Source organism: Mixophyes fleayi, unplaced genomic scaffold (assembly GCF_038048845.1).
Source record: "Mixophyes fleayi isolate aMixFle1 unplaced genomic scaffold, aMixFle1.hap1 Scaffold_157, whole genome shotgun sequence".
NCBI lineage: Eukaryota > Metazoa > Chordata > Amphibia > Anura > Limnodynastidae > Mixophyes > Mixophyes fleayi.
In genome coordinates this window covers 46,792-60,000 of record NW_027445978.1, presented here as the reverse complement: position 1 = coordinate 60,000, position 13,209 = coordinate 46,792, and positions in this window count along the sequence as shown.

Sequence of the window (13,209 nt, the reverse complement as noted above, 5' to 3'; positions counted from 1 at the left end):
TATTGCATATTTTGTCCTAATGTGCTTTCATATATACATGTCACCATGTTTCCATTGGCTAGTACCTTAAAGTCAGATGTCTGTCAAGCAAACTGACCAGTGACAGAATTGCTTTGTGAGGTTTACATCTTTATGACATCAAATGCTTCACATGAAAAATGCAGTTCATTGTCAAAAATCAGCTATATTAGGAGAGTGAGAATTGTGTTTTAGCATCAATTACACACTAAATATGCTGTCATTGTGTATGTTTAATGGATGTCTTTCAGTTTTAAAGATAGACAGACGGATAGATAGATAGAAAGATAGAAAGATAGATAGATAGACAGACAGACAGACAGACAGACAGACAGACTGATTTCAACTGGAAGCAGTGCTTACATATTGCTTAATTTTTGGTGGTTATTAAATAGTATGGGTAGGCAAGAAAAGTGCATATATCTTTTATTAGCATAAACTTACCCAAATGCGCTCTTGCATATTTAAGGCATTCAAAGTAATAATATTTCACAGCATTAATACAGTTATGTACTAGACTGGACAATGGTAAGCAGAGCCAGTACTTATATCAACAATGGCCTTATCTGTGTGAAGTTTGTATGTTCTCCCTGTGTTTGCGTGGGTTTCCTCCGGGTGCTGTGGTTTCCTCCCACACTCCAAAAAACATACTGTTAGGTTAATTGGCTGCTATCAAAATTGACCCTAGTCTCTCCCTCTCTGTCTGTGTGTGAGTGTGTGTCTATATTAGGGAATTTAGACTGTAAGCTCCAATAGGGTAGGGACTGATGTGAATGGGTTCTCTGTACAGCGCTGCGCTATTAGTGACACTATATAAATAAATGATAATGAGGATGATGATGATATGTGTTTACTATGCCTATACACATAGCCAGCTTTCACACTTGATTGGCAGATTAATGCATCATTATTGCTAAGTTTGATAACAGTTGTCTAATACAGTGACACTGGTAGAGAAAACCACTATAGACATTCACATAAGCAGCTCTCATCATCATCATTTATGGCATAAGACTTCTTTAATTATACTAAGTTTTTGAGCAGGTGTGCATTATACTTAATTATATAAGGGAGATGTACTTTTAGTAAAAAGTAGCTCTCCAATTTCAAAAGTACATCAACGTAGTATTAATACTTAGATTTAAAGATTTTCTGGGATAAATGAAATACATTCCCAGCAGCCATCTCCCTTTGCCTCTATCTTATTGCATATTTTGTCCTAATGTGCTTTCATATTTACATGTCACCATGTTTCCATTGGCTAGTACCTTAAAGTCAGATGTCTGTCAAGCAAACTGACCAGTGACAGAATTGCTTTGTGAGGTTTACATCTTTATGACATCAAATGCTTCACATGAAAAATGCAGTTCATTGTCAAAAATCAGCTATATTAGGAGAGTGAGAATTGTGTTTTAGCATCAATTACACACTAAATATGCTGTCATTGTGTATGTTTAATGGATGTCTTTCAGTTTTAAAGATAGACAGACGGATAGATAGATAGAAAGATAGAAAGATAGATAGATAGATAGATAGATAGATAGATAGACAGACAGACAGACAGACTGATTTCAACTGGAAGCAGTGCTTACATATTGCTTAATTTTTGGTGGTTATTAAATAGTATGGGTAGGCAAGAAAAGTGCATATATCTTTTATTAGCATAAACTTACCCAAATGCGCTCTTGCATATTTAAGGCATTCAAAGTAATAATATTTCACAGCATTAATACAGTTATGTACTAGACTGGACAATGGTAAGCAGAGCCAGTACTTATATCAACAATGGCCTTATCTGTGTGAAGTTTGTATGTTCTCCCTGTGTTTGCGTGGGTTTCCTCCGGGTGCTGTGGTTTCCTCCCACACTCCAAAAAACATACTGTTAGGTTAATTGGCTGCTATCAAAATTGACCCTAGTCTCTCCCTTTCTGTCTGTGTGTGAGTGTGTGTCTATATTAGGGAATTTAGACTGTAAGCTCCAATAGGGTAGGGACTGATGTGAATGGGTTCTCTGTACAGCGCTGCGCTATTAGTGACACTATATAAATAAATGATAATGAGGATGATGATGATATGTGTTTACTATGCCTATACACATAGCCAGCTTTCACACTTGATTGGCAGATTAATGCATCATTATTGCTAAGTTTGATAACAGTTGTCTAATACAATGACACTGGTAGAGAAAACCACTATAGACATTCACATAAGCAGCTCTCATCATCATCATTTATTGCATAAGACTTCTTTAATTATACTAAGTTTTTGAGCAGGTCTGCATTATACTTAATTATATAAGGGAGATGTACTTTTAGTAAAAAGTAGCTCTCCAATTTCAAAAGTACATCAACGTAGTATTAATACTTAGATTTAAAGATTTTCTGGGATAAATGAAATACATTCCCAGCAGCCATCTCCCTTTGCCTCTATCTTATTGCATATTTTGTCTAGGGATGTGCACCGGCGACTTTTGAGGTCTCGTGTTTTGTGTTTTGGATCCGGATTTTCGTTATTTTTGAGGTTCGGATTTGTCTCGCAAAACACTTGACGAAAGGTCTCGGTTCGGATTTAAGGTATTGGATTCGGATTTTTTTTGAAAAAAACATAAAAAGTTTAAAAATCAAGTTTTTGTGCTTATTTTCACTCCTAGGCTATTATTAACCTCAATAACATTCAATAACAAGCATTTCCACTAATTTACAGTGTATTCTGAACACCTCACAATATAGTTATTAGTCCAAAACGTTGCAACAAGGTATCTTTCTTGACTGCGTAGAGGAGTGGGTCACCACAATATATATTAAAAACCCTGAACTTTTATGATTCGCACCAATAAATGTACCTGGACTGCGTAGAGGAGTGGGTCACCACAATATATTAAAAACCCTGAACTTTTATGAATCGCACCAATAAATGTACCTGGACTGCGTAGAGGAGTGGGTCACCACAATATATATAATAAGAAAACCATCAACTTGTTTGATTCGCACCAATAAATGTACCTGGACTGCGTAGAGGAGTGGGTCACCACAATATATTAAAAACCCTGAACTTTTATGAATCGCACCAATAAATGTACCTGGACTGCGTAGAGGAGTGGGTCACCACAATATATATAATAAGAAAACCATCAACTTGTTTGATTCGCACCAATAAATGTACCTGGACTGCGTAGAGGAGTGGGTCACCACAATATATTAAAAACCCTGAACTTTTATGAATCGCACCAATAAATGTACCTGGACTGCGTAGAGGAGTGGGTCACCACAAGATATATGTCACTCACCGGACTGTGAGTGCTTCTTCCCGGACTATTAGGAACCGTGGACGTCCTCTATCCTGAGGGACTGCGCATGCGCAGCCCTTTCCAAACCTTCAGTGTATGTTCCTTTAACTTAATTGGCAGATCAGGCAACCTCCCTATATTAAGCACCTGTGGTCAACACCACGTTGCCTGATCTTGGAGTCTCATTCCCCATGAGTCTCTGAAGGTGTTCCTGTGTTTCCTCGTTTATTCAGCCCAGCTGATTCCTGTGGTTTCCAAACCACTTCTACCTCTGTGGTTTCCAAACCACTTCTACTACTGTGGTTCCCATACCACTTCTACCATCTACTGTATCATCGTGACTGTGAGCTGATTCCTATCCGCTGCCTCCGTGCACTACAGTCTTCAAACCACTTCTCCTACTGTGGTTCCCATACCACTTCTACCATCTACTGTATCATCGTGACTGTGAGCTGATTCCTATCCGCTGCCTCCGTGCACTACAGTCTTCTAACCACTTCTACTCTACCATTTATTATTGGGACTGTTAGCTGATGCCTATCCGCTGCCTCCGTGCACTACAGTCTTCAACCTGCAACTCGTCTGTGTTTCATCATCGTGACTGCTAGCTGATTCCTATCCGCTGCCTCCGTGCACTACAGTCTTCAACCTGCAACTCGTCTGTGTTTCATCATCGTGACTGCTAGCTGATTCCTATCCGCTGCCTCCGTGCACTACAGTCTTCAACCTGCAACCCGTCTGTGTTTCATCGTGACTGTTTGGCTGATTCCTATCCGCTGCCTCTGTGCGCTTCAGTCTTCAGTCCTTGTCAACGCTCCCGTGTTTCCTTGAGTCTGCCTCCACTATTGCTACCCGCTATTCTCCGTGATCAACAGTGCCTGTTCAACTCTGCTCTCCCGTGTCCCATCGTTACTGCACCTGCTGGTTGCTATTGGCTACCTCCGTGTTCCCGCAGAGACCCGCTGCTGTGACTTCTCAGCGCTACTCATCCATCTACTGCTGATCCGCTCTCCACGCCTTCCTGTGTTCCCTGCTGGTCTACCTACCTGTGCGCTGCACCTGCTAGACCCCCGCTTCACCCATCCAGGGACTTGTATCCTGCTGGCCTCCTGCCCTTCAGGTATCTCTGCACTCCTGTCTGACTGCCTTCTCCTGAACCACGGTATGCATACTTCCCATTGACTGTGCTGTGTATTGCATACCTTGCTGGACTGTGTTGGTTCTCCTCTGGAGTGTACTATCCGCTGAGTCTATTGCCATCATTGACTGTGTTGGTTCTCCTCTGGAGTGTACTATCTGCTGACTCTACTGCCATCATTGACTGTGTTATCTCATGCTGGATTACTTCAAGAGACTTTCTATATTGGCAGTGTTGTTCAGTCATTTATACATTTATATTGTGCATATTACTGTGGATCAAAGTCAAGGTGCCCGTGTATATATTGTGTTGCAGTCTCTCCCCGTGCACCTCCTCACATATATATTCAGTGGTACAACTTGCTAGTGGCAGACCACTGACTCCTGTTTACAGTTTCACCTGTTCCAGTATCCTCTCACATAGCAGTGGTACAACTTGCTAACGCAGACCACTGACTCCCCGGATACCTCCACTTGGATTCCATTCCTTCACTCAGACAGCGGTACAACTTGCTATCCGCAGACCGCTGACTCTCATCACCTCCTCGTTTCTGTTGGACATTCCTCCTCACTATAGCAGTGGTACAACTTGCTACCGCAGACCACTGACTACCTTCACGTGTCCTTTGTCCATACAGTTCCTCGTGTATTACTACCTCCATATTGCCAGTGCTGCTAGTCATAGACTTTCCTGAGCATCCCATCATCTGCTATTTCCTGTTCCGTGATCACCCTGCTACCAGAGTACCATATTACCACCTATACTGCTCTGGTAAGCCTATCACCTGGTGATCCCTGGGTAAAGACTCCTAGTGCCCGTGACAGTAAGATCAGGCCATGACAGACCCAGATACGGAACCTACTGCTAAAGAGATGCTGCAGCATCTGGTCAGCCGTGTGGAGCAACAGGATGCTCGCCAACAGCTGTTACTTCAATGTTACCAATCGTTAACCTCCCAAGGAACATCTGGACAGACTGTTACAGCTAGTATTGAAGCTCCTGTGCTTTCCTCCGTTTCCCCAGTGCCATCCCAGGTGTCTACAGCTCCTACGCTTCACCTGCCTACTCCGTCAAAATATGACGGGGACCCCAAAACTTGTAGAGGTTTCCTTAACCAATGTTCAGTCCATTTTGAACTCCAACCTCAAAATTTTTCTACCCATCGTTCCAGAGTGGCCTATCTTATCTCATTGTTTTCTGGACAAGCCCTGGCTTGGGCCTCCCCTCTGTGGGAAAGAAACGATCCAATTCTACAAGATAGTGCCAAATTCATTTCCACGTTCCGAAGTGTGTTCGATGAACCAGGTCGTGTGACCTCCGCTGCTTCCAGCATTCTTCGTTTGCGACAAGGCTCCCATACAGTAGGACAGTATGTCATTCAATTTAGGATCTTCGCCTCTGAACTTCAGTGGAATACTGAAGCATTAGTTGCCGCCTTCTGGCAGGGGCTCTCCGATAAAATTAAAGATGCACTGACTACCCAAGAGCTTCCTTTGTCACTAGAAGATTTGATCTCTCTTTGCCATCGTGTAGACATGAGATTTCGTGAAAGAGAATCTGAGAAAACAACTTCTGCTAAAGCACCTCTTCGTTTAAACCCTCAATTTCGTCCAGTTTCACCTTCTGTGATTCCCATGGAGATAGGACGTTCCAAATTATCTTTAGAAGAGAGGAAACGAAGAGTAAAGAATAGACTCTGTATCTATTGTGCTGATTCCACACATATGCTCAGTTCTTGCCCTAAGAAATCGGGAAATGCCAGGCCCTAACTAGTTCTGGAGAGGTGAAGTTAGGGTCCCTGGAGTCCTCTCCATTGTCTATGAAATCTAAAGTCTGCGCTTTCGATGTTACGATTTCCTTTGCTACCAAATCCTTTGAGTCACAGGCATTGATTGATTCCGGAGCAGCAGGAAATTTCATTTCTAAATCACTAGTGAATCAATGGTCCCTACCAGTGATCACTTTAAAAACACCCATTACTGTGACGGCTATAGATGGATCACGTCTCATCAATGGTCTCATCACCCAGAGTACGTCTCCAGTAACCCTTCAGATTGGTGTACTACACCATGAAGAAATTTCGTTTTTAATTCTTCCAGTTACGACAAGTCCGATTGTCTTAGGCCTTCCATGGCTTCAATGTCACTCTCCCCAGATTGACTGGCGCACCCCTCAAGTTACGTCTTGGGGGTCTGAATGTCACCATCGTTGTCTCTCTCAAGTTATTCCTCTTAAAGTACAGCAATCTTCCATCTCATCTTCCGCCCCGGGACTCCCTCCTCAGTATGCTTCATTTGCCGATGTGTTTGATAAAGCTCAGTCTGAACGTCTTCCTCCTCATCGTTCTTGGGATTGTCCGATCGACCTTCTACCTGGCAAGACTCCTCCCAGGGGTCGGGTCTATCCTCTCTCGTTACCTGAAACTCAAGCCACATCTGAGTACATACAGGAGAATCTCCAGCGTGGGTTCATTCGACCTTCCACCTCTCCCGCTGGAGCTGGGTTCTTCTTCGTCAAAAAGAAGGATGGATCATTACGCCCTTGTATAGATTTTCGTGGACTCAACGCCATTACTATCAAGAATCGGTATCCCATTCCGCTGATCACTGAGCTATTTGATCGCATCAAGGGAGCTCGGATATTTACTAAGTTGGATCTTCGTGGTGCCTACAATTTAATTAGAATCCGTTCCGGTGACGAATGGAAGACCGCGTTTAACACCAGAGATGGGCATTACGAATATTTAGTAATGCCCTTCGGGCTGTGTAATGCCCCCGCGGTTTTCCAGGGTTTCATCAATGAGATCTTTCGGGACTTATTATATGTATGTGTCGTTGTCTACCTGGACGACATATTGATCTTCTCACAGGACCTGCCTTCTCATCACCAACATGTGGCAGAGGTCCTCTCCAGACTACGGAAAAACTCGTTGTTCTGTAAATTGGAAAAATGTTCATTCGAGTTACCCCAGATTCCATTCTTGGGGTATATAGTTTCCGGAGTTGGCCTGAAGATGGATCCAGACAAAGTAAATGCTGTACTACATTGGCCTCAGCCAACTACTCTTCGTGCCATCCAGCGTTTTTTAGGTTTTGCCAATTACTATAGACGCTTCATTCAAGACTTCTCATCCATTGCATCTCCCATTGTGGCCTTAACTCGGAAAGGGGCTAATACTAAGCAATGGTCATCTGAGGCTCTCCAAGCCTTTCAAATCCTCAAAGAGTCCTTCTCGTCTGCTCCCATTCTGCGACAACCTGATGTGACACTCCCCTTCTTCCTAGAAGTAGATGCCTCTAATGTGGGCTTAGGAGCTATTCTCTCCCAACGCTCGGAGCAACAAAAATTACATCCTTGTGCCTTCTACTCTCGGGGTCTTCTGCCCGCAGAGAAAAACTATACTATCGGGGACAAGGAGTTGCTGGCCATCAAAGCTGCATTAGAGGAATGGAGATACTTGTTGGAAGGAGCTCGCCATCCGGTGACGATCTTCACGGATCATAAGAACTTGTCATATTTGCAATCTGCTCAATGCTTGAACCCTCGTCAAGCAAGATGGTCTCTTTTCTTTTCCCGTTTTGAATTAATTATAACCTTCAAACCAGCTGCTAAGAACAAGAAAGCTGACGCTCTATCTCGAGCTTTTGTGACGTCCTCTGATGTAGAAGAGGTTCCCAACCATGCTATTCTAGACCCCAAATGTATTTCTCTGGCTGCTTCATCCACCAAAATGCTACCATTTGGGAAGACCCTCGTGCCTCCTACTCTGAGGCGGAAAATCCTTTCGTGGTTCCATGCCTCTCGTTTTTCTGGACACGCCGGTGAACATAAGACCCTTGAGATTCTCTCTCGTAGTTACTGGTGGCCTTCAATGAGGAGAGACGTCAAAGAGTTTATTGCTTCCTGTAATTTATGTTCTCAGTTCAAATCCTCCCGCAGAACTCCAGCAGGGTTGCTGCGACCACTACCCATTCCGTCCAAACCTTGGACCCATATTAGTATGGATTTCGTTACTGATTTGCCACCAAGTAAGAATCACAATACTATTTGGGTAGTGGTAGACAGATTTTCGAAGATGGCTCATTTCGTCCCTCAGTCCGGTTTACCTTCCTCGTCTACTCTGGCTGAACATTTCATTAAAGAAATCTTCCGCATCCATGGATGTCCGTCTGAGATTGTGTCAGATAGAGGAGTACAATTCGTTTCCAGATTCTGGCGGGCCCTTTGTAAAACCTTGGGCATACGATTAGCACTCTCATCATCGTACCATCCGCAATCTAACGGACAAACGGAACGAGTCAATCAAGATCTTGAGACTTTTATTAGGATGTTCTCTTCAGCCAACCAAGACAACTGGGTAGAATTGCTCCCTTGGGCTGAATTCGCCCATAACAACATGTACCATGAGTCATCATCCAAAACTCCATTCTTTGTGGTTTACGGTCACCATCCGTCTTTTCCGGAATTTCCTGCCCTCCCACCCACCCAAGTTCCTGCTGTGGAGACTGCTTGTCAGACCTTCAAAAATATCTGGTCTCAGGTCAAAACCTGTTTAAAGAAGACATCTAACAAATATAAGTCTTTCGCAGATAAGAAGAGGCGGGCTATTCCACCACTAAAAATTGGAGATCGGGTTTGGTTATCTACCAAAAATATTCGTTTGAAGGTTCCATCTATGAAATTCGCCCCTCGTTTTATTGGTCCATATAGGATCATTCAAGTTATCAATCCAGTATGTGTTAAACTTCTTCTTCCTAAGAATCTTCGGATTTCCAATGCCTTCCATGTGTCCTTACTCAAACCTCTTATTATCAATCGTTTCTCGACTCCTCCCTCAGCACCGCAGCCAGTTCAAGTTCATCAGGAGGAGGATTTCGAGATTACTGAGGTATTGGATGCAAAAATTTCGCGAGGAGTCCTCCGTTTCCTCGTTCATTGGAAGGGCTTTGGTCCTGAAGAGCGTTCATGGATCAAAGCTGAAGATCTTAATGCTCCTGCCCTTCTGAAGAAGTTTTATTCCAAAAATCCGGACAAGCCCGGTTCCAGGCGTTCTGTGCCCACCTTTAAAAGGGGGGGTACTGTCACTCACCGGACTGTGAGTGCTTCTTCCCGGACTATTAGGAACCGTGGACGTCCTCTATCCTGAGGGACTGCGCATGCGCAGCCCTTTCCAAACCTTCAGTGTATGTTCCTTTAACTTAATTGGCAGATCAGGCAACCTCCCTATATTAAGCACCTGTGGTCAACACCACGTTGCCTGATCTTGGAGTCTCATTCCCCATGAGTCTCTGAAGGTGTTCCTGTGTTTCCTCGTTTATTCAGCCCAGCTGATTCCTGTGGTTTCCAAACCACTTCTACCTCTGTGGTTTCCAAACCACTTCTACTACTGTGGTTCCCATACCACTTCTACCATCTACTGTATCATCGTGACTGTGAGCTGATTCCTATCCGCTGCCTCCGTGCACTACAGTCTTCAAACCACTTCTCCTACTGTGGTTCCCATACCACTTCTACCATCTACTGTATCATCGTGACTGTGAGCTGATTCCTATCCGCTGCCTCCGTGCACTACAGTCTTCTAACCACTTCTACTCTACCATTTATTATTGGGACTGTTAGCTGATGCCTATCCGCTGCCTCCGTGCACTACAGTCTTCAACCTGCAACTCGTCTGTGTTTCATCATCGTGACTGCTAGCTGATTCCTATCCGCTGCCTCCGTGCACTACAGTCTTCAACCTGCAACTCGTCTGTGTTTCATCATCGTGACTGCTAGCTGATTCCTATCCGCTGCCTCCGTGCACTACAGTCTTCAACCTGCAACCCGTCTGTGTTTCATCGTGACTGTTTGGCTGATTCCTATCCGCTGCCTCTGTGCGCTTCAGTCTTCAGTCCTTGTCAACGCTCCCGTGTTTCCTTGAGTCTGCCTCCACTATTGCTACCCGCTATTCTCCGTGATCAACAGTGCCTGTTCAACTCTGCTCTCCCGTGTCCCATCGTTACTGCACCTGCTGGTTGCTATTGGCTACCTCCGTGTTCCCGCAGAGACCCGCTGCTGTGACTTCTCAGCGCTACTCATCCATCTACTGCTGATCCGCTCTCCACGCCTTCCTGTGTTCCCTGCTGGTCTACCTACCTGTGCGCTGCACCTGCTAGACCCCCGCTTCACCCATCCAGGGACTTGTATCCTGCTGGCCTCCTGCCCTTCAGGTATCTCTGCACTCCTGTCTGACTGCCTTCTCCTGAACCACGGTATGCATACTTCCCATTGACTGTGCTGTGTATTGCATACCTTGCTGGACTGTGTTGGTTCTCCTCTGGAGTGTACTATCCGCTGAGTCTATTGCCATCATTGACTGTGTTGGTTCTCCTCTGGAGTGTACTATCTGCTGACTCTACTGCCATCATTGACTGTGTTATCTCATGCTGGATTACTTCAAGAGACTTTCTATATTGGCAGTGTTGTTCAGTCATTTATACATTTATATTGTGCATATTACTGTGGATCAAAGTCAAGGTGCCCGTGTATATATTGTGTTGCAGTCTCTCCCCGTGCACCTCCTCACATATATATTCAGTGGTACAACTTGCTAGTGGCAGACCACTGACTCCTGTTTACAGTTTCACCTGTTCCAGTATCCTCTCACATAGCAGTGGTACAACTTGCTAACGCAGACCACTGACTCCCCGGATACCTCCACTTGGATTCCATTCCTTCACTCAGACAGCGGTACAACTTGCTATCCGCAGACCGCTGACTCTCATCACCTCCTCGTTTCTGTTGGACATTCCTCCTCACTATAGCAGTGGTACAACTTGCTACCGCAGACCACTGACTACCTTCACGTGTCCTTTGTCCATACAGTTCCTCGTGTATTACTACCTCCATATTGCCAGTGCTGCTAGTCATAGACTTTCCTGAGCATCCCATCATCTGCTATTTCCTGTTCCGTGATCACCCTGCTACCAGAGTACCATATTACCACCTATACTGCTCTGGTAAGCCTATCACCTGGTGATCCCTGGGTAAAGACTCCTAGTGCCCGTGACAATATATTAAAAACCCTGAACTTTTATGATTCGCACCAATAAATGTACCTGGACTGCGTAGAGGAGTGGGCACTGGGCACCACAATAAAATATATAAAAAACCTTCAACAGATCTGCATTACACTACACATACGGCTGCTCCTCCATCCTCTCCATCATATACATGTTGGAGTTTTAGCGTGTGACAACCTCTTGTTTTTGATAATGTCAGTGCATTTGGAATATTTTTCAATTTGCCCCACACCACTGAATGTACTTTATCTATGATACGCATCTATCTATCTTGACTGCGTAGTGTGGTGGCCCCGGTACACAATTTGGTACCGAGGCCACAATATAATTTAAAAACCCTCCACGTGTCGGAATTCCACCAAACAAGTATCTGGACTGCATAGTGGGGTGGCCCCGGTACCCAATTTGATACCGGGGCCACAATACCTCCTCCAAACATGCTCCAGACAATTCGTCATTGACAGACCCCAGACAGACAGGGTCGTAGTGTTATTGTTTGACTTTGTAAACCCAAAAAAATGTCCCTGTTGCACTTGCACATAGTCGTGCAATGAAGACTGACTTTTTCATTTAAAGGCACGATCTTTAAAGTGTCAGAAAGAGAGAGAAGACACAGGAGAGGAGAGTTGTAGCTGGGGACCTGGGGTGGAAGCTCCCAGGCTCCCCCAGCATTGCCTGGAAGTCTGAGCGTGGTGACTGAGCCAGGGCAAGGAATGTGTGCCCTGGATGATGGGGGAGAACTCCATGCCACTATAGTGAACCCAAGAGAGAGGGGGACACTGCACATGGAAGAGGCCCTGGAGTGAGGGCTGCTACAAGAGGCATGGTAGCTGTAGTGTCAGATCCTGAGGCTGAGAGTACACAGAGTGACGTGTCAGAGCACAGGAGACATTATCCCCGCAGAGGAGGGATGAGCTGCAGTTGAGAGGTCTGCTGTTGAAATAGGACATGCACACTTTAACACACAAATCATTTCAGCGACAGGGCCTACCAAACAACTTTGACTGAAATGATTGGTTTGTTTGGGCCCCCACACCAAAAAAGCTATTCATCTCTCCCTGTACAGACAGACTAAACAGGCTCTACTGAGGCAAGATGTCGTCCTCATCCTCAACCTCTGATTCCTCTCCCCCTACAGTGTGTACTTCCTCCTCATCACACATTATCAATTCGTCCCCGCTGGACTCCACAACCACAGGTCCCTCTGTAGTATCTGGAGGGCAGTGCTGTACTTCATTGAGGAATTGATTATTCATTTTTATAAACATCATTTTTTCAACGTTGTGAGGAAGCAACCTCCTTCGCCGCTCACTGACCAGGTTCCCCGCTGCACTAAAAACTCTTTCCGAGTACACACTGGAGGGGGGACAACTCAGGTAAAATAGAGCCAGTTTGTACAGGGGCTTCCAAACTGCCTTTTTTTCCTGCCAGTAACAATATGGACTGTCTGACATGTCTACTTGGATGGTGTCAGCAAAGTAATCATCCACAATTTTTTCTATTGTCACAGCATCCAATGCAGCGAGAGTAGACATGTCTGCAATGGTTGGCAGGTCCTTCAGTCCGGACCAGATGTTATCAGCATCCCCGCCAGTGCCTCTTTTGGGAAAACTGAGCTTTTTCCTCGCAGCCATAGATGTGGAAGAAAATGAGGGTGGAGCTGTTGGCATGTCACGGTCCTCTTCAGAGGACAATCTCCTGACCAG